Source organism: Pristiophorus japonicus, unplaced genomic scaffold (genome assembly GCF_044704955.1).
Source record: "Pristiophorus japonicus isolate sPriJap1 unplaced genomic scaffold, sPriJap1.hap1 HAP1_SCAFFOLD_466, whole genome shotgun sequence".
Classification (NCBI taxonomy): domain Eukaryota; kingdom Metazoa; phylum Chordata; class Chondrichthyes; family Pristiophoridae; genus Pristiophorus; species Pristiophorus japonicus.
In genome coordinates this window covers 393687-416028 of record NW_027254370.1, presented here as the reverse complement: position 1 = coordinate 416028, position 22342 = coordinate 393687, and the positions used below count along the sequence as shown (strand labels likewise).

Here is a 22342-nt window from a genome sequence, read left to right as displayed (position 1 = left end):
TCTGTGTCCCAGTGTCCTCGTGTCTCAGTGTTTCAGTGTCCTACTGTCTCTGTGTCCCAGTGTCTCAGTGCCCCGGTGTCCTAGTGTCCTCGTGTATCTGTGTCTCTGTGTCCCAGTGTCCCTGTGTCCCTGTGTCTCTGTGTCCCAGTGTCCTCGTGTCTCAGTGTCTCAGTGTCCCAGTGCCCTAGTGTCTCTGTGTCTCAATGTGCCAGTGTCCCAGTACCCTAGTGTCTCAGTGTCCCAGTGTCCTCGTGTCTCAGTGTCCCAGTGTCTTCGTGTCGCAGTGTCTCAGTGTCCTTGTGTCCCAGTGTCTCAGTGTCTCAGTGTCCCAGTGTCCTCGTGTCTCAGTGTCTCAGTGTCCTAGTGTCTCTGTGTCTCAGTTTCCAAGTGTCCCAGTGTCCTAGTGTCCTAGTGTCTATGTGTCTCTGTGTCCCAGTGTCCTAGTGTCTCTGTGTCTCTGTGTCCCAGTGTTTCAGTGTCTCATTGTCCCAGTGTCCCAGTGTCCTCGTGTCTCAGTGCCTCTGTATCCCAGTGTCCGGGTGATTCTGTGTCTCTGTGTCCCAGTGTCCTCGTGTCTCAGTGTTTCAGTGTCCTACTGTCTCTGTGTCCCAGTGTCTCAGTGCCCCGGTGTCCTAGTGTCCTAGTGTATCTGTGTCTCTGTGTCCCAGTGTCCCTGTGTCCCTGTGTCTCTGTGTCCCAGTGTCCTCGTGTCTCAGTGTCTCAGTGTCCCAGTGCCCTAGTGTCTCTGTGTCTCAATGTGCCAGTGTCCCAGTGCCCTAGTGCCTCAGTGTCCCAGTGTCCTCGTGTCTCAGTGTCCCAGAGTCTTCGTGTCGCAGTGTCTCAGTGTCCTTGTGTCCCAGTGCCCTAGTGTCTCTGTGTCCCAGTTTCCAAGTGTCCCATTTCCAAGTGTCCCAGTGTCCTAGTGTCTATGTGTCTCTGTGTCCCAGTGTCCTAGTGTCTCTGTGTCTCTGTGTCCCAGTGTTTCAGTGTCTCATTGTCCCAGTGTCCCAGTGTCCTCGTGTCTCAGTGCCTCAGTGGCCCAGTGTGCCAGTGCCCTCGTGCCTCAGTGTCTCAGTGTCCCAGTGTCCCAGTGCCTCAGTGTCTCACTGTCCCAGTGTGCCAGTGTCCTCGTGTCCCAGTGACTCAGTGACTCAGTGTCCCAGTGTCCCAGTGCCCTAGTGTCTCTGCGTCTCTGTGTCCCAGTGTCCTCGTGCCTCTTTGTCCCAGTATCCTCGTGTCTCAGTGTCTCAGTGTCCCAGTGTCTTCATGTCTCAGTGTCTCAGTGGCCCAGTGTTTCAGTGTCTCTTTGTCCCAGTGTCCCAGTGTCCTCGTGTCTCAGTGTCTCAGTGTCCCAGTGTCTTCATGTTTCAGTGTCTCAGTGGCCCAGTGTACCAGTGCCCTCATGCCTCAGTGTCTCAGTGTCCCAGTGCCTCTGTGTCTCAATGTGCCAGTGTCCCAGTGCCCTTGTGTCTCAGTGTCCCAGTGTCCTCGTGTCTCAGTGTCCCAGTGTCTTCGTGTCACAGTCTCAGTGTCCTTGTGTCTCAGTGTCCCAGTGTCCCAGTGTCCTCGTGTCTCAGTGTCTCAGTGTCCCAGTGTCCTAGTGTCTCTGTGTCCCAGTTTCCAAGTGTCCCAGTGTCATAGTGTCCTAGTGTCTATGTGTCTCTGTGTCCCAGTGTCCTAGTGTCTCTGTGTCTCTGTGTCTCTGTGTCCCAGTGTTTCAGTGTCTCATTGTTCCAGTGTCCCAGTGTCCTCGTGTCTCAGTGCCTCTGTATCCCAGTGTCCGGGTGACTCTGTGTCTCTGTGTCCCAGTGTCCCAGTGTCCCAGTGTCCTCGTGTCTCAGTGTCTCAGTGTCCTACTGTCTCTGTGTCCCAGTGTCTCAGTGACCCGGTGTCCTAGTGTCCTAGTGTCTCTGTGTCTCTGTGTCCCAGTGTCCTCGTGTCTCAGTGTCTCAGTGTCCCAGTGAACTAGTGTCTCTGTGTCTCATTGTGACAGTGTCCCAGTGCCCTGGTGTCTCAGTGTCCTCGTGTCTCAGTGTCCCAGTGTCTTCGTGTCGCAGTGTCTCAGTGTCCTTCTGTCCCAGTGTCTCAGTGTCCCAGTGTCCCTGTGTCTCTGTGTCCCAGTGTCCTCGTGTCTCAGTGTCTCAGTGTCCCAGTGCTTCTGTGTCTCAATGTGCCAGTGTCCCAGTGCCCTTGTGTCTCAGTGTCCCAGTGTCCTCGTGTCTCAGTGTCCCAGTGTCTTCGTGTCTCTGTGTCCCAGTGTCCCAGTGTCCCAGTGTCCTCGTGTCTCAGTGTCTCAGTGTCCTACTGTCTCTGTGTCCCAGTGTCTCAGTGCCCCGGTGTCCTAGTGTCCTAGTGTCTCTGTGTCTCTGTGTCCCAGTGTCCTCGTGTCTCAGTGTCTCAGTGTCCCAGTGCCCTAGTGTCTCTGTGTCTCATTGTGACAGTGTCCCAGTGCCCTAGTGTCTCAGTGTCCTCGTGTCTCAGTGTCCCAGTGTCTTCGTGTCGCAGTGTCTCAGTGTCCTTGTGTCCCAGTGTCTCAGTGTCCCAGTATCCCAGTGTCCTCGTGTCTCAGTGTCTCAGTGTCCCAGTGTCCCAGTGCCCTAGTGTCTCTGTGTCCCAGTTTCCAAGTGTCCCAGTGTCCCAGTGTCCTAGTGTCCTAGTGTCTCTGTGTCTCAGTGTCCCAGTGTCCTAGTGTCTCTGTGTCTCTGTGTCTCTGTGTCCCAGTGTTCCAGTGTCTCATTGTCCCAGTGTCCCAGTGTCCTCGTGTCTCAGTGCCTCTGTATCCCAGTGTCCGGGTGACTCTGTGTCTCTGTGTCCCAGTGTCCCAGTGTCCTCGTGTCTCAGTGTCTCAGTGTCCTACTGTCTCTGTGTCCCAGTGTCTCAGTGCCCCGGTGTCCTAGTGTTCTAGTGTATCTGTGTCTTTGTGTCCCAGTGTCCTCGTGTCTCAGTGTCTCAGTGTCCCAGTGCCCTAGTGTCTCTGTGTCTCAATGTGCCAGTGTCCCAGTGCCTTAATGTCTCAGTGTCCCAGTGTCCTCGTGTCTCAGTGTCCCAGTGTCTTCGTGTCGCAGTGTCTCAGTGTCCTTGTGTCCCAGTGTCTCAGTGTCCCAGTGTCGCAGTATCCTCGTGTCTCAGTGTCTCAGTGTCCCAGTGTCCAGTGCCCTAGTGTCTCTGTGTCCCAGTTTCCAAGTGTCCCAGTTTCCAAGTGTCCCAGTGTCCTAGTGTCTATGTGTCTCTGTGTCCCAGTGTCCTAGTGTCTCTGTGTCTCTGTGTCCCAGGGTTTCAGTGTCTCATTGTCCCAGTGTCCCAGTGTCCTCGTGTCTCAGTGCCTCACTGTCCCAGTGTGCCAGTGTCCTCGTGTCCCAGTGACTCAGTGTCTCAGTATCCCAGTGACCCAGTGTCAATGTGTCTCTGTGTCTCTGTGCCTCAGTGTCCCAGTGTCCTTCTGTCTCAGTGTCCTTGTGTCTCAGTGCCTCAGTGTCCGAGTGTCTCTGTGTCTCAGTGTCCCAGTGTCCCAGTGTCCCAGTGTCCTAGTGTCTTTGTGGCTCTGTATCCCAGTGTCCGGGTGTCTCTGGGTCTCTGTGTCTCAGTGTCGCTGTGTCTCAGTGTCCTCGTGTCTCAGTGTCCCAGTGTCTTCGTGTCTCAGTGACTCAGTCTCCTCCTGTCTCTGTGTCCCAGTGTCCCAGTGTCATTGTGTCTCTGTGTCTCTGTGCCTCAGTGTCCCAGTGTCCTAGTTTCTCTGTGACTCTGTGTCTCAGTGTCCCAGTGTCCCAGTGTCCTTGTGTCTCAGTGTCCCAGTGTCCAAGTGTCCTGGTGACTCTGTGTCTCTGTGTCTCAGTGTCCCAGTGTTCCAGTGTCCTTGTGTCCTTGTGTCCTTGTGTCCTAGTGCCTCTGTGTCTCTGTGTCTCAGTGTACCAGTGTCCCAGTGTCGTAGTGTCTTTGTGGCTCTGTATCCCAGTGTCCTTGTGTCTCAGTGCCTCAGTGTCCCAGTGTCCTAGTGTCTCAGTGCCTCAGTGTCCCAGTGTCTCTGTGTCCCAGTGTCCCAGTGCCCCAGTGTCTCAGTGCCCCGGTGTCCTAGTGTCCTAGTGTCTCTGTGTTCTGTGTCCCAGTGTCCTCGTGTCTCAGTGTCTCAGTGTCCCAGTGCCCTAGTGTCTCTGTGTCTCATTGTGACAGTGTCCCAGTGCCCTAGTGTCTCAGTGTCCTCGTGTCTCAGTGTCCCAGTGTCTTCGTGTCGCAGTGTCTCAGTGTCCTTGTGTCCCAGTGTCCCAGTGTCTCAGTGTCCCAGTATCCCAGTGTCCTCGTGTCTCAGTGTCTCAGTGTCCCAGTGTCCCAGTGCCCTAGTGTCTCTGTGTCCCAGTTTCCAAGTGCCCCAGTGTCCCAGTGTCCTAGTGTCCTAGTGTCTCTGTGTCTCAGTGTCCCAGTGTCCTAGTGTCTCTGTGTCTCTGTGTCTCTGTGTCCCAGTGTTTCAGTGTCTCATTGTCCCAGTGTCCCAGTGTCCTCGTGTCTCAGTGCCTCTGTATCCCAGTGTCCGGGTGACTCTGTGTCTCTGTGTCCCAGTGTCCCAGTGTCCCAGTGTCCTCGTGTCTCAGTGTCTCAGTGTCCTACTGTCTCTGTGTCCCAGTGTCTCAGTGCCCCGGTGTCCTAGTGTTCTAGTGTATCTGTGTCTTTGTGTCCCAGTGTCCCTGTGTCTCTGTGTCCCAGTGTCCTCGTGTCTCAGTGTCTCAGTGTCCCAGTGCCCTAGTGTCTCTGTGTCTCAATGTGCCAGTGTCCCAGTGCCCTAGTGTCTCAGTGTCCCAGTGTCCTCGTGTCTCAGTGTCCCAGTGTCTTCGTGTCGCAGTGTCTCAGTGTCCTTGTGTCCCAGTGTCTCAGTGTCCCAGTGTCCCAGTGTCCTCGTGTCTCAGTGTCTCAGTGTCCCAGTGTCCAGTGCCCTAGTGTCTCTGTGTCCCAGTTTCCAAGTGTCCCAGTTTCCAAGTGTCCCAGTGTCCTAGTGTCTATGTGTCTCTGTGTCCCAGTGTCCTAGTGTCTCTGTGTCTCTGTGTCCCAGGGTTTCAGTGTCTCATTGTCCCAGTGTCCCAGTGTCCTCGTGTCTCAGTGCCTCAGTGGCCCAGTGTGCCAGTGCCCTCGTGCCTCAGTGTCTCAGTGTCCCTGTGTCCCAGTGTCCCAGTGCCTCAGTGTCTCACTGTCCCAGTGTGCCAGTGACCTCGTGTCCCAGTGACTCAGTGTCTCAGTGTCCCAGTGACCCAGTGTCAATGTGTCTCTGTGTCTCTGTGCCTCAGTGTCCCAGTGTCCTTCTGTCTCAGTGTCCTTGTGTCTCAGTGTCTCAGTGTCCTAGTGTCTCTGTGTCTCAGTGTCCCAGTGTCCCAGTGTCCCAGTGTCCTAGTGTCTTTGTGGCTCTGTATCCCAGTGTCCGGGTGTCTCTGGGTCTCTGTGTCCCAGTGTCGCTGTGTCTCAGTGTCCTCGTGTCTCAGTGTCCCAGTGTCTTCGTGTCTCAGTGACTCAGTCTCCTCCTGTCTCTGTGTCCCAGTGTCCCAGTGTCATTGTGTCTCTGTGTCTCTGTGCCTCAGTGTCCCAGTGTCCTAGTTTCTCTGTGACTCTGTGTCTCAGTGTCCCAGTGTCCCAGTGTCCTTGTGTCTCAGTGTCCCAGTGTCCAAGTGTCCTGGTGACTCTGTGTCTCTGTGTCTCAGTGTCCCAGTGTTCCAGTGTCCTTGTGTCCTTGTGTCCTTGTGTCCTAGTGCCTCTGTGTCTCTGTGTCTCAGTGTACCAGTGTCCCAGTGTCGTAGTGTCTTTGTGGCTCTGTATCCCAGTGTCCTTGTGTCTCAGTGTCCCAGTGTCCTAGTGTCTCAGTGCCTCAGTGTCCCAGTGTCTCTGTGTCCCAGTGTCCCAGTGCCCCAGTGTCCCAGTGTCCCAGTGTCCTAGTGTCTCTGTGCTTTTGTGTCCCAGTGACCTCGTGTCTCTGTATCTCTGCGTCTCTGTGTCCCTGTGTCCCAGTGTATCTGTGCCCAGTGTCCCAGCGTCCCATGTCCCAATGTCCCTGTTTCCTTGTGTCTCAGTGTCTCAGTGTCCCAGTGTCCTAGTGTCACTGTGTCTCAGTATACCAGTGTCCTTGTGTCTCAGTGTCCCAGTGTCCTAATGTCTCTGTGTCTCAGTGGCCCAGTGTCCCAGTGTACCAGTGTCCTCGTGTCTCAGAATCTCAGTGTCCCAGTGTCTTCGTGTCTCAGTGTCCCAGTGTCCTCGTGTCTCAGTGTCTCAGTGTCCCAGTGTCCCAGTGTCCTCGTGTCTCAGTGTCTCAGTGTCTCAGTGTCTCAGTGTCCCAGTGTCCCAGTGTCCTAGTGTCCTAGTGTCCCTGTGTCTCTGTGTATCTGTGTCCCAGTGTCCCAGCGTCCCAGTGTCCCAATGTCCCAGTGTCCTTGTGTCTCGGTGTCCCAGTGTCCCAGTGTGCCAGTGCCCTAGTGTCTCTGTGTCCCAGTGTCCCAGTGTCCTAGTGTCTATGTGTCTCTGTGTCTCTGTGTCCCAGTGTTTCAGTGTCTCATTGTCCCAGTGTCCCAGTGTCTTCATGTCTCAGTGTCTCAGTGGCCCAGTGTCCCAGTGTCCTCGTGTCTCAGTGTCTCAGTGTCCCAGTGCCCTAGTGTCTCTGTGTCTCATTGTGACAGTGTCCCAGTGCCCTAGTGTCTCAGTGTCCTCGTGTCTCAGTGTCCCAGTGTCTTCGTGTCGCAGTGTCTCAGTGTCCTTCTGTCTCAGTGTCTCAGTGTCCCAGTGTCCCTGTGTCTCTGTGTCCCAGTGTCCTCGTGTCTCAGTGTCTCAGTGTCCCAGTGCTTCTGTGTCTCAATGTGCCAGTTTCCCAGTGCCCTTGTGTCTCAGTGTCCCAGTGTCCTCGTGTCTCAGTGTCCCAGTGTCTTCGTGTCTCTGTGTCCCAGTGTCCCAGTGTCCCAGTGTCCTCGTGTCTCAGTGTCTCAGTGTCCTACTGTCTCTGTGTCCCAGTGTCTCAGTGCCCCGGTGTCCTAGTGTCCTAGTGTCTCTGTGTCTCTGTGTCCCAGTGTCCTCGTGTCTCAGTGTCTCAGTGTCCCAGTGCCCTAGTGTCTCTGTGTCTCATTGTGACAGTGTCCCAGTGCCCTAGTGTCTCAGTGTCCTCGTGTCTCAGTGTCTCAGTGTCTTCGTGTCGCAGTGTCTCAGTGTCCTTGTGTCCCAGTGTCTCAGTGTCCCAGTATCCCAGTGTCCTCGTGTCTCAGTGTCTCAGTGTCCCAGTGTCCCAGTGCCCTAGTGTCTCTGTGTCCCAGTTTCCAAGTGTCCCAGTGTCCCAGTGTCCCAGTGTCCTAGTGTCCTAGTGTCTCTGTGTCTCAGTGTCGCAGTGTCCTAGTGTCTCTGTGTCTCTGTGTCTCTGTGTCTCTGTGTCCCAGTGTTTCAGTGTCTCATTGTCCCAGTGTCCCAGTGTCCCCGTGTCTCAATGTCCTACTGTCTCTGTGTCCCAGTGTCTCAGTGCCCCGGTGTCCTAGTGTTCTAGTGTATCTGTGTCTTTGTGTCCCAGTGTCCTTGTGTCTCTGTGTCCCAGTGTCCTCGTGTCTCAGTGTCTCAGTGTCCCAGTGCCCTAGTGTCTCTGTGTCTCAATGTGCCAGTGTCCCAGTGCCCTAGTGTCTCAGTGTCCCAGTGTCCTCGTGTCTCAGTGTCCCAGTGTCTTCGTGTCGCAGTGTCTCAGTGTCCTTGTGTCCCAGTGTCTCAGTGTCCCAGTGTCCCAGTGTCCTCGTGTCTCAGTGTCTCAGTGTCCCAGTGTCCAGTGCCCTAGTGTCTCTGTGTCCCAGTTTCCAAGTGTCCCAGTTTCCAAGTGTCCCAGTGTCCTAGTGTCTATGTGTCTCTGTGTCCCAGTGTCCTAGTGTCTCTGTGTCTCTGTGTCTCTGTGTCTCTGTGTCCCAGTGTTTCAGTGTCTCATTGTCCCAGTGTCCCAGTGTCCTCGTGTCTCAATGTCCTACTGTCTCTGTGTCCCAGTGTCTCAGTGCCCCGGTGTCCTAGTGTTCTAGTGTATCTGTGTCTTTGTGTCCCAGTGTCCTTGTGTCTCTGTGTCCCAGTGTCCTCGTGTCTCAGTGTCTCAGTGTCCCAGTGCCCTAGTGTCTCTGTGTCTCAATGTGCCAGTGTCCCAGTGCCCTAGTGTCTCAGTGTCCCAGTGTCCTCGTGTCTCAGTGTCCCAGTGTCTTCGTGTCGCTGTGTCTCTGTGTCCCAGGGTTTCAGTGTCTCATTGTCCCAGTGTCCCAGTGTCCTCGTGTCTCAGTGCCTCAGTGGCCCAGTGTGCCAGTGCCCTCGTGCCTCAGTGTCTCAGTGTCCCTGTGTCCCAGTGTCCCAGTGCCTCAGTGTCTCACTGTCCCAGTGTGCCAGTGTCCTCGTGTCCCAGTGACTCAGTGTCTCAGTGTCCCAGTGACCCAGTGTCAATGTGTCTCTGTGTCTCTGTGCCTCAGTGTCCCAGTGTCCTTGTGTCTCAGTGTCCCAGTGTCCTTGTGTCTCAGTGTCCCAGTGTCCTTGTGTCTCAGTGTCCCAGTGTCCTTGTGTCTCAGTGCCTCAGTGTCTCAGTGTCCCAGTGTCCCAGTGTCCTTGTGTCTCATTGTACCAGTGTCCTAGTGTCTCTGTGTCTCAGTGTCTCAGTGTCCCAGTGTCCTTGTGTCTCAGTGTCCCAGTGTCCTTGTGTCTCAGTGTCCCAGTGTCCTCGTGTCCTAGTGTCCCAGTGTCCTTGTGTCTCAGTGTCCCAATGTCCTTGTGTCTCAGTGTCTCAGTGTCCTAGTGTCTCTGTGTCGCAGTGTCCCAGTGTCCCAGTGTCCCAGTGTCCTAGTGTCTTTGTGGCTCTGTATCCCAGTGTCCGGGTGTCTCTGGGTCTCTGTGTCCCAGTGTCCCAGTGTCCCAGTGTCCCAGTGTCCTTGTGCCTCAGTGTCCCAGTGTCCAAGTGTCTTGGTGACTCTGTGTCTCTGTGTCTCAGTGTCCCAGTGTTCCAGTGTCCTTGTGTCCTTGTGTCCTTGTGTCCTAGTGCCTCTGTGTCTCTGTGTCTCAGTGTACCAGTGTCCCAGTGTCGTAGTGTCTTTGTGGCTCTGTATCCCAGTGTCCTTGTGTCTCAGTGTCTCAGTGTCCCAGTGTCCTAGTGTCTCAGTGCCTCAGTGTCCCAGTGTCTCTGTGTCCCAGTGTCCCAGTGCCCCAGTGTCCCAGTGTCCCAGTGTCCTAGTGTCTCTGTGCTTTTGTGTCCCAGTGACCTCGTGTCTCTGTGTCTCTGCGTCTCTGTGTCCCTGTGTCCCAGTGTATCTGTGCCCAGTGACCCAGCGTCCCATGTCCCAATGTCCCTGTTTCCTTGTGTCTCAGTGTCTCAGTGTCCCAGTGTCCTAGTGTCACTGTGTCTCAGTATCCCAGTGTCCTTGTGTCTCAGTGTCCCAGTGTCCTAATGTCTCTGTGTCTCAGTGTCCCAGTGTCCCAGTGTACCAGTGTCCTCGTGTCTCAGAATCTCAGTGTCCCAGTGTCTTCGTGTCTCAGTGTCCCAGTGTCCTCGTGTCTCAGTGTCTCAGTGTCCCAGTGTCCCAGTGTCCTCGTGTCTCAGTGTCTCAGTGTCTCAGTGTCCCAGTGTCCTAGTGTCCTAGTGTCCCTGTGTCTCTGTGTATCTGTGTCCCAGTGTACCAGCGTCCCAGTGTCCCAATGTCCCAGTGTCCTTGTGTCTCAGTGTCCCAGTGTCCTTGTGTCACAGTGTCTCAGTGTCCCAGTGTCCCAGTGTCCTCGTGACTCAGTGTCTCAATGTGTCAGTGTCCCACTGCCCTAGTGTCTCTGTGTCCCAGTGTCTTCGTGTCCTTGTGTCCAAATGTCCCAGTGTCCTCATGTCTCTGTGTCCCAGTGTCTTCGTGTCGCAGTGTCTCAGTGTCCTTGTGTCTCGGTGTCCCAGTGTCCCAGTGTGCCAGTGCCCTAGTGTCTCTGTGTCCCAGTGTCCCAGTGTCCTAGTGTCTATGTGTCTCTGTGTCTCTGTGTCCCAGTGTTTCAGTGTCTCATTGTCCCAATGTCCCAGTGTCTTCATGTCTCAGTGTCTCAGTGGCCCAGTGTCCCAGTGCCCTCGTGCCTCAGTGTCTCAGTGTCCCAGTGTCCAAGTGCCTCAGTGTCTAAGTGTCCCAGTGTGCCAGTGTCCTCGTGTCTCAGTGTCCCAGTGTCTCAGTGACTCAGTGTCTCAGTGTCCCAGTGAACCAGTGTCAATGTGTCTCTGTGCCTCAGTGTCCCAGTGTCCCAGTGTCCTTGTGTCTCAGTGTCCTTGTGTCTCAGTGTCTCAGTGTCACAGTGCCCCAGTGTCCTTGTGTCTCAGTGTCCCAGTGTCCCAGTGTTCAAGTGCCTCAGTGTCTAAGTGTCCCAGTGTGCCAGTGTCTTCGTGTCTCAGTGTCTCAGTGTCCCAGTGAACCAGTGTCAATGTGTCTCTGTGTCCCAGTGTTTCAGTGTCTCATTGTCCCAGTGTCCCAGTGTCTTCATGTCTCAGTGTCTCAGTGTCCCAGTGTCCTAGTGTCTATGTGTCCCAGTGTCCGTGTGTCCTAGTGTCTCTGTGTCTCACTGTCTCAGTGTCCCAGTGTCGTAGTGTCTTTGTGGCTCTGTATCCCAGTGTCCTTGTGTCTCAGTGTCTCAGTGTCCCAGTGTCCTAGTGTCTCTGTGTCTCAGTGTCCCAGTGTCCTAGTGGCCCAGTGTCTCAATGTCCCAGTGTCCTCGTGTCTCAGTGTCTCAGTCTCCCAGTGTCTCTGTGTCCCAGTGTCCTAGTGTCTCTGTGCTTTTGTGTCCCAGTGTCCTTGTGTCTCTGTGTCTCTGTGTCCTTGTGTCCCAGTGTCCTCGTGCCTCAGTGTCTCAGTGTCCCAGTGCCTTCGTGTCGCAGTGTCTCAGTGTCCCAGTGTCCCAGTGTCCTCGTGACTCAGTGTCTCAATGTACCAGTGTCCCAGTGCCCTAGTGTCTCTGTGTCCCAGTGTCCCAGCGTCCCATGTCCCAATGTCCCTGTTTCCTTGTGTCTCAGTGTCTCAGTGTCCCAGTGTCCTAGTGTCACTGTGTCTCAGTGTCCCCGTGTCCTTGTGTCTCAGTGTCCCAGTGTCCCAGTGTCTTCGTGTCTCAGTGTCCCAGTGTCCTCGTGTCTCAGTGTCTCAGTGTCCCAGTGTCCTCGTGTCTCAGTGTCTCAGTGTCTCAGTGTCCCAGTGTCCCAGTGTCCTAGTGGCCTAGTGTCCCTGTGTCGCTGTGTCTCTGTGTCCCAGTGTATCTGTGTCCCAGTGTCCCAGCGTCCCAGTGTCCCAATGTCCCAGTGTCCTTGTGTCCCAGTGTCTCAGTGTCCCAGTGTCCTCGTGACTCAGTGTCTCAATGTGCCAGTGTCCCAGTGCCCTAGTGTCTCTGTGTCCCAATGTTCCAGAGTCACAGTGTCTCATTGTCCCAGTGTCTCAGTGTCCTCGTGTCTCAGTGTCCCAGTGTCTTTGTGTCGCAGTGTCTCAGTGTCCTTCTGTCCCAGTGTCTCAGTGTCCCAGTAACCCAGTGTCCTCGTGTCTCAGTGTCTCAGTGTCCCAGTGTCCCAGTGCCCTAGTGTCTCTGTGTCCCAGTTTCCAAGTGTCCCAGTGTCCTAGTGTCCTAGTGTCTCTGTGTCTCAGTGTCCTAGTGTCTCTGTGTCTCTGTGTCTCTGTGTCCCAGTGTTTCAGTGTCGCATTGTCCCAGTGTCCCAGTGTCCTCGCGTCTCAGTGCCTCTGTATCCCAGTGTCCGGGTGACTCTGTGTCTCTGTGTCCCAGTGTCTCAGTGCCCCGGTGTCCTAGTGTCCTAGTGTATCTGTGTATCTGTGTCCCAGTGTCCCAGTGTCCCAGTGTCTTCGTGTCGCAGTGTCTCAGTGTCCTTGTGTCCCAGTGTCCCAGTGTCTCAGTGTCCTCGTGTCTCAGTGCCCACGTGTCTTCGTGTCGCAGTGTCTCAGTGTCCTTGTGTCCCAGTGTCTCAGTGTCCCAGTGTCCTCGTGCCTCAGTGTCCCAGTGTCTTCGTGTCGCAGTGTCTCAGTGTCCTTGTGTCCCAGTGTCTCAGTGTCCCAGTGTCCAAGTGCCTCAGTGTCTCAGTGTCCCAGTGTCTCAGTGACTCAGTGTCTCAGTGTCCCAGTGACCCAGTGTCAATGTGTCTCTGTGCCTCAGTGTCCCAGTGTCCTTGTGTCTCAGTGTCCTTGTGTCTCAGTGTCTCAGTGTCACAGTGCCCCAGTGTCCTTGTGTCTCAGTGTTCCAGTGTCCCAGTGTCCTAGTGTCTTTGTGGCTCTGTATCCCAGTGTCCGGGTGTCTCTGTGGCCCAGTGTCGCAGTGTCTCAGTGTCTCAGTGTCCCAGTGTCCCAGTGTCCTCGTGTCTCAGTCTCCTTGTGTCTCAGTGTCCTTGTGTCTCAGTGTCTCAGTGTCCCAGTGTCCCAGTGTCCTCGTGTCTCTGTGTCTCAGTGTTCCAGTGTCCCAGTGCCCCAGTGTCCTAGTGTTTTTGTGGCTTTGTATCCCAGTGTCCGGGTGACTCTGTGTCTCTGTGTCCCAGTGTCCCAGTGTCCCAGTGTCCTCGTGTCTCAGTGTCTCAGTGTCCTACTGTCTCTGTGTCCCAGTGTCTCAGTGCCCCGGTGTCCTAGTGTCCTAGTGTCTCTGTGTCTCTGTGTCCCAGTGTCCCTCTGTCTCTGTGTCCCAGTGTCCTCGTGTCTCAGTGTCTCAGTGTCCCAGTGCCTCTGTGTCTCAATGTGCCAGTGTCCCAGTGCCCTAGTGTCTCAGTGTCCCAGTGTCCTCGTGTCTCAGTGTCCCAGCGTCTTCGTGTCGCAGTGTCTCAGTGTCTCAGTGTCCCAGTGTCCTCGTGTCTCAGTGTCCCAGCGTCTTCGTGTCGCAGTGTCTCAGTGTCCTTGTGTCCCAGTGTCTCAGTGTCCCAGTGTCCCAGTGTCCTCGTGTCTCAGTGTCTCAGTGTCCCAGTGTCCTAGTGTCTCTGTGTCCCAGTTTCCAAGTGTCCCAGTGTCCTAGTGTCCTAGTGTCTATGTGTCTCTGTGTCCCAGTGTCCTAGTGTCTCTGTGTCTCTGTGTCTCTGTGTCCCAGTGTTTCAGTGCCTCATTGTCCCAGTGTCCCAGTGTCCTCATGTCTCAGTGCCTCTGTATCCCAGTGTCCGGGTGACTCTGTGTCTCTGTGTCCCAGTGTCCCAGTGTCCCAGTGTCCTCATGTCTCAGTGTCTCAGTGTCCTACTGTCTCTGTGTCCCAGTGTCTCAGTGCCCCGGTGCACTAGTGTCCTAGTGTCTCTGTGTCTCTGTGTCTCTGTGTCCCAGTGTCCTCGTGTCTCAGTGTCTCAGTGTCCCAGTGCCGTGGTGTCTCTGTGTCTCAATGTGACAGTGTCCCAGTGCCCTAGTGTCTCAGTGTCCTCGTGTCTCAGTGTCCCAGTGTCTTTGTGTCGCAGTGTCTCAGTGTCCTTCTGTCCCAGTGTCTCAGTGTCCCAGTAACCCAGTGTCCTCGTGTCTCAGTGTCTCAGTGTCCCAGTGCCCTAGTGTCTCTGTGTCCCAGTTTCCAAGTGTCCCAGTGTCCTAGTGTCCTAGTGTCTCTGTGTCTCAGTGTCCCAGTGTCCTAGTGTCTCTGTGTCTCTGTGTCTCTGTGTCCCAGTGTTTCAGTGTCGCATTGTCCCAGTGTCCCAGTGTCCTCGTGTCTCAGTGCCTCTGTATCCCAGTGTCCGGGTGACTCTGTGTCTCTGTGTCCCAGTGTCTCAGTGCCCCGGTGTCCTAGTGTCCTAGTGTATCTGTGTATCTGTGTCCCAGTGTCCCAGTGTCCCAGTGTCTTCGTGTCGCAGTGTCTCAGTGTCCTTGTGTCCCAGTGTCCCAGTGTCTCAGTGTCCTCGTGTCTCAGTGCCCACGTGTCTTCGTGTCGCAGTGTCTCAGTGTCCTTGTGTCCCAGTGTCTCAGTGTCCCAGTGTCCTCGTGCCTCAGTGTCCCAGTGTCTTCGTGTCGCAGTGTCTCAGTGTCCTTGTGTCCCAGTGTCTCAGTGTCCCAGTGTCCAAGTGCCTCAGTGTCTCAGTGTCCCAGTGTCTCAGTGACTCAGTGTCTCATGGTCCCAGTGACCCAGTGTCAATGTGTCTCTGTGCCTCAGTGTCCCAGTGTCCCAGTGTCCTTGTGTCTCAGTGTCCTTGTGTCTCAGTGTCTCAGTGTCACAGTGCCCCAGTGTCCTTGTGTCTCAGTGTTCCAGTGTCCCAGTGTCCTAGTGTCTTTGTGGCTCTGTATCCCAGTGTCCGGGTGTCTCTGTGTCTCTGTGGCCCAGTGTCGCAGTGTCTCAGTGTCTCAGTGTCCCAGTGTCCCAGTGTCCTCGTGTCTCAGTCTCCTTGTGTCTCAGTGTCCTTGTGTCTCAGTGTTTCAGTGTCCCAGTGTCCCAGTGTCCTCGTGTCTCTGTGTCTCAGTGTTCCAGTGTCCCAGTGCCCCAGTGTCCTAGTGTCTTTGTGGCTCTGTATCCCAGTGTCCGGGTGACTCTGTGTCTCTGTGTCCCAGTGTCCTCGTGTCTCAGTGTCTCAGTGTCCTACTGTCTCTGTGTCCCAGTGTCTCAGTGCCCCGGTGTCCTAGTGTCCTAGTGTCTCTGTGTCTCTGTGTCCCAGTGTCCCTCTGTCTCTGTGTCCCAGTGTCTTCGTGTCGCAGTGTCTCAGTGTCCTTGTGTCCCAGTGTCTCAGTGTCCCAGTGTCCCAGTGTCCTCGTGTCTCAGTGTCTCAGTGTCCCAGTGCCTCTGTGTCTCAATGTGCCAGTGTCCCAGTGCCCTAGTGTCTCAGTGTCCCAGTGTCCTCGTGTCTCAGTGCCCCAGTGTCTTCGTGTCGCAGTGTCTCAGTGTCCTTGTGTCCCAGTGTCTCAGTGTCCCAGTGTCCCAGTGTCCTCGTGTTTCAGTGTCTCAGTGTCCCAGTGCCTCTGTGTCTCAATGTGCCAGTGTCCCAGTGCCCTAGTGTCTCAGTGTCCCAGTGTCCTCGTGTCTCAGTGTCCCAGTGTCTTCGTGTCGCAGTGTCTCAGTGTCCTTGTGTCCCAGTGTCTCAGTGTCCCAGTGTCCCAGTGTCCTCGTGTCTCAGTGTCTCAGTGTCCCAGTGTCCTAGTGTCTCTGTGTCCCAGTTTCCAAGTGTCCCAGTGTCCTAGTGTCCTAGTGTCTATGTGTCTCTGTGTCCCAGTGTCCTAGTGTCTCTGTGTCTCTGTGTCTCTGTGTCCCAGTGTTTCAGTGTCTCATTGTCCCAGTGTCCCAGTGTCCTCGTGTCTAAGTGCCTCTGTATCCCAGTGTCCGGGTGACTCTGTGTCTCTGTGTCCCAGTGTCCCAGTGTCCCAGTGTCCTCATGTCTCAGTGTCTCAGTGTCCTACTGTCTCTGTGTCCCAGTGTCTCAGTGCCCCGGTGTCCTAGTGTCCTAGTGCCTCTGTGTCTCTGTATCCCAGTGTCCTCGTGTCTCAGTGTCTCAATGTCCCAGTGTCCTCGTGTCTCAGTGTCTCAGTCTCCCAGTGTCTCTGTGTCCCAGTGCCCCAGTGCCCCAGTGTCCCAGTGTCCTAGTGTCTCTGTGCTTTTGTGTCCCAGTGTCCTCGTGTCTCTGTGTCTCTGTGTCCTTGTGTCCCAGTGTCCTCGTGCCTCAGTGTCTCAGTGTCCCAGTGCCTTCGTGTCGCAGTGTCTCAGTGTCCCAGTGTCCCAGTGTCCTCGTGACTCAGTATCTCAATGTGCCAGTGTCCCAGTGCCCTAGTGTCTCTGTGTCCCAGTGTCCCAGCGTCCCATGTCCCAATGTCCCTGTTTCCTTGTGTCTCAGTGTCTCAGTGTCCCAGTGTCCTAGTGTCACTGTGTCTCAGTGTCCCAGTGTCCTTGTGTCTCAGTGTCCCAGTGTCCCAGTGTCTTCGTGTCTCAGTGTCCCAGTGTCCTCGTGTCTCAGTGTCTCAGTGTCCCAGTGTCCTCGTGTCTCAGTGTCTCAGTGTCCCAGTGTCCCAGTGTCCTAGTGGCCTAGTGTCCCTGTGTCCCTGTGTCTCTGTGTCCCAGTGTATCTGTGTCCCAGTGTCCCAGCGTCCCAGTGTCCCAATGTCCCAGTGTCCTTGTGTCTCAGTGTCCCAGTGTCCTTGTGTCCCAGTGTCTCAGTGTCCCAGTGTCCCAGTGTCCTCGTGACTCAGTGTCTCAATGTGCCAGTGTCCCAATGCCCTAGTGTCTCTGTGTCCCAATGTTCCAGAGTCACAGTGTCTCATTGTCCCAGTGTCCCAGTGTCTTCATGTCTCAGTGTCTCAGTGGCCCAGTGTCCCAGTGCCCTCGTGCCTCAGTGTCTCAGTGTCCCAGTGTCCAAGTGCCTCAGTGTCTCAGTGTCCCAGTGTCTCTGTGCCTCAGTGTCCCAGTGTCCCAGTGTCCTTGTGTCTCAGTGTCCTTGTGTCTCAGTGTCTCAGTGTCACAGTGCCCCAGTGTCCTTGTGTCTCAGTGTTCCAGTGTCCCAGTGTCCTAGTGTCTTTGTGGCTCTGTATCCCAGTGTCCGGGTGTCTCTGTGTCTCTGTGGCCCAGTGTCGCAGTGTCTCAGTGTCTCAGTGTCCCAGTGTCCCAGTGTCCTCGTGTCTCAGTCTCCTTGTGTCTCAGTGTCCTTGTGTCTCAGTGTCTCAGTGTCCCAGTGTCCCAGTGTCCTCGTGTCTCTGTGTATCAGTGTTCCAGTGTCCCAGTGCCCCAGTGTCCTAGTGTCTTTGTGGCTCTGTATCCCAGTGTCCGGGTGACTCTGTGTCTCTGTGTCCCAGTGTCCCAGTGTCCTCGTGTCTCAGTGTCTCAGTGTCCTACTGTCTCTGTGTCCCAGTGTCTCAGTGCCCCAGTGTCCTAGTGCCCTAGTGTCTCTGTGCCTCTGTGTCCCAGTGTCCCTCTGTCTCTGTGTCCCAGTGTCCTCGTGTCTCAGTGTCTCAGTGTCCCAGTGCATCTGTGTCTCAATGTGCCAGTGTCCCAGTGCCCTAGTGTCTCAGTGTCCCAGTGTCCTCGTGTCTCAGTGTCCCAGTGTCTTCGTGTCGCAGTGTCTCAGTGTCCTTGTGTCCCAGTGTCTCAGTATCCCAGTGTCCCAGTGTCCTCGTGTCTCAGTGTCTCAGTGTCCCAGTGTCCTAGTGTCTCTGTGTCCCAGTTTCCAAGTGTCCCAGTGTCCTAGTGTCCTAGTGTCTATGTGTCTCTGTGTCCCAGTGTCCTAGTGTCTCTGTGTCTCTGTGTCTCTGTGTCCCAGTGTTTCAGTGTCTCAGTGTCCCAGTGTCCCAGTGTCCTCGTGTCTCAGTGCCTCTGTATCCCAGTGTCCGGGTGACTCTGTGTCTCTGTGTCCCAGTGTCCCAGTGTCCCAGTGTCCTCATGTCTCAGTGTCTCAGTGTCCTACTGTCTCTGTGTCCCAGTGTCTCAGTGCCCCGGTGTCCTAGTGTCCTAGTGTCTCTGTGTCTCTGTATCCCAGTGTCCTCGTGTCTCAGTGTCTCAGTGTCCCAGTGCCGTGGTGTCTCTGTGTCTCAATGTGACAGTGTCCCAGTGCCCTAGTGTCTCAGTGTCCTCGTGTCTCAGTGTCCCAGTGTCTTCGTGTCGCAGTGTCTCAGTGTCCTTCTGTCCCAGTGTCTCAGTGTCCCAGTAACCCAGTGTCCTCGTGTCTCAGTGTCTCAGTGTCCCAGTGTCCCAGTGCCCTAGTGTCTCTGTGTCCCAGTTTCCAAGTGTCCCAGTGTCCTCGTGTCCTAGTGTCTCTGTGTCTCAGTGTCCCAGTGTCCTAGTGTCTCTGTGTCTCTGTGTCTCTGTGTCCCAATGTTTCAGTGTCGCATTGTCCCAGTGTCCCAGTGTCCTCGTGTCTCAGTGCCTCTGTATCCCAGTGTCCGGGTGACTCTGTGTCTCTGTGTCCCAGTGTCTCAGTGCCCCGGTGTCCTAGTGTCCTAGTGTATCTGTGTATCTGTGTCCCAGTGTCCCAGTGTCCCAGTGTCTTCGTGTCGCAGTGTCTCAGTGTCCTTGTGTCCCAGTGTCCCAGTGTCTCAGTGTCCTCGTGTCTCAGTGCCCAAGTGTCTTCGTGTCGCAGTGTCTCAGTGTCCTTGTGTCCCAGTGTCTCAGTGTCCCAGTGTCCTCGTGCCGCAGTGTCCCAGTGTCTTCGTGTCGCAGTGTCTCAGTGTCCTTGTGTCCCAGTGTCTCAGTGTCCCAGTGTCCAAGTGCCTCAGTGTCTCAGTGTCCCAGTGTCTCAGTGACTCAGTGTCTCAGTGTCCCAGTAACCCAGTGTCAATGTGTCTCTGTGCCTCAGTGTCCCAGTGTCCCAGTGTCCTTGTGTCTCAGTGTCCTTGTGTCTCAGTGTCTCAGTGTCACAGTGCCCCAGTGTCCTTGTGTCTCAGTGTTCCAGTGTCCCAGTGTCCTAGTGTCTTTGTGGCTCTGTATCCCAGTGTCCGGGTGTCTCTGTGTCTCTGTGGCCCAGTGTCGCAGTGTCTCAGTGTCTCAGTGTCCCAGTGTCCCAGTGTCCTCGTGTCTCAGTCTCCTTGTGTCTCAGTGTCCTTGTGTCTCAGTGTTTCAGTGTCCCAGTGTCCCAGTGTCCTCGTGTCTCTGTGTCTCAGTGTTCCAGTGTCCCAGTGCCCCAGTGTCCTAGTGTCTTTGTGGCTCTGTATCCCAGTGTCCGGGTGACTCTGTGTCTCTGTGTCCCAGTGTCCTCGTGTCTCAGTGTCTCAGTGTCCTACTGTCTCTGTGTCCCAGTGTCTCAGTGCCCCGGTGTCCTAGTGTCCTAGTGTCTCTGTGTCTCTGTGTCCCAGTGCCTCTGTGTCTCAATGTGCCAGTGTCCCAGTGCCCTAGTGTCTCAGTGTCCCAGTGTCCTCGTGTCTCAGTGCCCCAGTGTCTTCGTGTCGCAGTGTCTCAGTGTCCTTGTGTCCCAGTGTCTCAGTGTCCCAGTGTCCCAGTGTCCTCGTGTTTCAGTGTCTCAGTGTCCCAGTGCCTCTGTGTCTCAATGTGCCAGTGTCCCAGTGCCCTAGTGTCTCAGTGTCCCAGTGTCCTCGTGTCTCAGTGTCCCAGTGTCTTCGTGTCGCAGTGTCTCAGTGTCCTTGTGTCCCAGTGTCTCAGTGTCCCAGTGTCCCAGTGTCCTCGTGTCTCAGTGTCTCAGTGTCCCAGTGTCCTAGTGTCTCTGTGTCCCAGTTTCCAAGTGTCCCAGTGTCCTAGTGTCCTAGTGTCTATGTGTCTCATTGTCCCAGTGTCCTAGTGTCTCTGTGTCTCTGTGTCTCTGTGTCCCAGTGTCCGGGTGACTCTGTGTCTCTGTGTCCCAGTGTCCCAGTGTCCCAGTGTCCTCATGTCTCAGTGTCTCAGTGTCCTACTGTCTCTGTGTCCCAGTGTCTCAGTGCCCCGGTGTCCTAGTGTCCTAGTGCCTCTGTGTCTCTGTATCCCAGTGTCCTCGTGTCTCAGTGTCTCAGTGTCCCAGTGCCGTGGTGTCTCTGTGTCTCAATGTGACAGTGTCCCAGTGCCCTAGTGTCTCAGTGTCCTCGTGTCTCAGTGTCCCAGTGTCTTTGTGTCGCAGTGTCTCAGTGTCCTTCTGTCCCAGTGTCTCAGTGTCCCAGTAACCCAGTGTCCTCGTGTCTCAGTGTCTCAGTGTCCCAGTGTCCCAGTGCCCTAGTGTCTCTGTGTCCCAGTTTCCAAGTGTCCCAGTATCCTAGTGTCCTAGTGTTTCAGTGTCGCATTGTCCCAGTGTCCCAGTGCCCTCGTGTCTCAGTGCCTCTGGATCCCAGTGTCCGCGTGACTCTGTGTCTCTGTGTCCCAGTGTCTCAGTGCCCCGGTGTCCTAGTGTCCTAGTGTATCTGTGTATCTGTGTCCCAGTGTCCCAGTGTCTTCGTGTCGCAGTGTCTCAGTGTCCTTGTGTCCCAGTGTCCCAGTGTCCCAGTGTCTCAGTGTCCTCGTGTCTCAGTGTCTCAGTGTCGCAGTGTCTCAGTGTCCTTGTGTCCCAGTGTCTCAGTGTCCCAGTGTCCCAGTGTCCTCGTGCCTCAGTGTCCCAGTGTCTTCGTGTCGCAGTGTCTCAGTGTCCTTGTGTCCCAGTGTCTCAGTGTCCCAGTGTCCTCGTGTCTCAGTGTCTCAGTGTCCCAGTGTCCCAGTGCTCTAGTGTCTCTGTGTCTCTGTGTCCCAGTGTCCAAGTGTCTCTTCGTCCCAGTATCCTCGTGTCTCAGTGTCTCAGTGTCTTCATGTCTCAGTGTCTCAGTGGCCCAGTGTTTCAGTGTCTCTTTGTCCCAGAGTCCCAGTGTCCTTGTGTCTCAGTGTCCTTGTGTCTCAGTGTCTCAGTGTCACAGTGCCCCAGTGTCCTTGTGTCTTTGTGGCTCTGTATCCCAGTGTCCGGGTGTCTCTGTGTCTCTGTGGCCCAGTGTCGCAGTGTCTCAGTGTCTCAGTGTCCCAGTGTCCCAGTGTCCTCGTGTCTCAGTCTCCTTGTGTCTCAGTGTCCTTGTGTCTCAGTGTTTCAGTGTCCCAGTGTCCCAGTGTCCTCGTGTCTCTGTGTCTCAGTGTTCCAGTGTCCCAGTGCCCCAGTGTCCTAGTGTCTTTGTGGCTCTGTATCCCAGTGTCCGGGTGACTCTGTGTCTCTGTGTCCCAGTGTCCTCGTGTCTCAGTGTCTCAGTGCCCTACTGTCTCTGTGTCCCAGTGTCTCAGTGCCCCGGTGTCCTAGTGTCCTAGTGTCTCTGTGTCTCTGTGTCCCAGTGTCCCTCTGTCTCTGTGTCCCAGTGTCTTCGTGTCGCAGTGTCTCAGTGTCCTTGTGTCCCAGTGTCTCAGTGTCCCAGTGTCCCAGTGTCCTCGTGTCTCAGTGTCTCAGTGTCCCAGTGCTTCTGTGTCTCAATGTGCCAGTGTCCCAGTGCCCTAGTGTCTCAGTGTCCCAGTGTCCTCGTGTCTCAGTGTCCCAGTGTCTTCGTGTCGCAGTGTCTCAGTGTCCTTGTGTCCCAGTGTCTCAGTGTCCCAGTGTCCCGGTGTCCTCGTGTTTCAGTGTCTCAGTGTCCCAGTGCCTCTGTGTCTCAATGTGCCAGTGTCCCAGTGCCCTAGTGTCTCAGTGTCCCAGTGTCCTCGTGTCTCAGTGTCCCAGTGTCTTCGTGTCGCAGTGTCTCAGTGTCCTTGTGTCCCAGTGCTCTAGTGTCTCTGTGTCTCTGTGTCCCAGTGTCCAAGTGTCTCTTCGTCCCAGTATCCTCGTGTCTCAGTGTCTCAGTGTCCCAGTGTCCTAGTGTCTCTGTGTCCCAGTTTCCAAGTGTCCCAGTGTCCTAGTGTCTATGTGTCTCTGTGTCCCAGTGTCCTAGTGTCTCTGTGTCTCTGTGTATCTGTGTCCCAGTGTTTCAGTGTCTCATTGTCCTAGTGTCCCAGTGTCCTCGTGTCTCAGTGCCTCTGTATCCCAATGTCCGGGTGACTCTGTGTCTCTGTGTCCCAGTGTCCCAGTGTCCCAGTGTCCTCATGTCTCAGTGTCTCAGTGTCCTACTGTCTCTGTGTCCCAGTGTCTCAGTGCCCCGGTGTCCTAGTGTCCTAGTGTCTCTGTGTCTCTGTATCCCAGTGTCCTCGTGTCTCAGTGTCTCAGTGTCCCAGTGCCGTGGTGTCTCTGTGTCTCAATGTGACAGTGTCCCAGTGCCCTAGTGTCTCAGTGTCCTCGTGTCTCAGTGTCCCAGTGTCTTTGTGTCGCAGTGTCTCAGTGTCCTTCTGTCCCAGTGTCTCAGTGTCCCAGTAACCCAGTGTCCTCGTGTCTCAGTGTCTCAGTGTCCCAGTGTCCCAGTGCCCTAGTGTGTCTGTGTCCCAGTTTCCAAGTGTCCCAGTATCCTAGTGTCCTAGTGTCTCTGTGTCTCAGTGTCCCAGTGTCCTAGTGTCTCTGTGTCTCTGTGTCCCAGTGTTTCAGTGTCGCATTGTCCCAGTGTCCCAGTGTCCTCGTGTCTCAGTGCCTCTGTATCCCAGTGTCCACGTGACTCTGTGTCTCTGTGTCCCAGTGTCTCAGTGCCCCGGTGTCCTAGTGTCCTAGTGTATCTGTGTATCTGTGTCCCAGTGTCCCAGTGCCCCAGTGTCTTCGTGTCGCAGTGTCTCAGTGTCCTTGTGTCCCAGTGTCCCAGTGTCTCAGTGTCCTCGTGTCTCAGTGCCCCAGTGTCTTCGTGTCGCAGTGTCTCAGTGTCCTTGTGTCCCAGTGTCTCAGTGTCCCAGTGTCCCAGTGTCCTCGTGCCTCAGTGTCCCAGTGTCTTCGTGTCGCAGTGTCTCAGTGTCCTTGTGTCCCAGTGTCTCAGTTTCCCAGTGTCCTCGTGTCTCAGTGTCTCAGTGTCCCAGTGTCCCAGTGTCCCAGTGCTCTAGTGTCTCTGTGTCTCTGTGTCCCAGTGTCCAAGTGTCTCTTCGTCCCAGTATCCTCATGTCTCAGTGTCTCAGTGTCCTAGTGTCTTCATGTCTCAGTGTCTCAGTGGCCCAGTGTTTCAGTGTCTCTTTGTCCCAGTGTCCCAGTGTCCTC

The 22342-nt window shown here is 55.2% G+C and overlaps 1 long non-coding RNA gene across 1 annotated transcript in view; it reads left to right on the top strand.

Moving 5' to 3' along the window:
• LOC139252421 (uncharacterized) overlaps positions 1-22342 on the top strand; it is a 372936-nt gene that overhangs the window by 76136 nt on the left and 274458 nt on the right. The gene's annotated exons all lie outside the window — the stretch shown is intronic.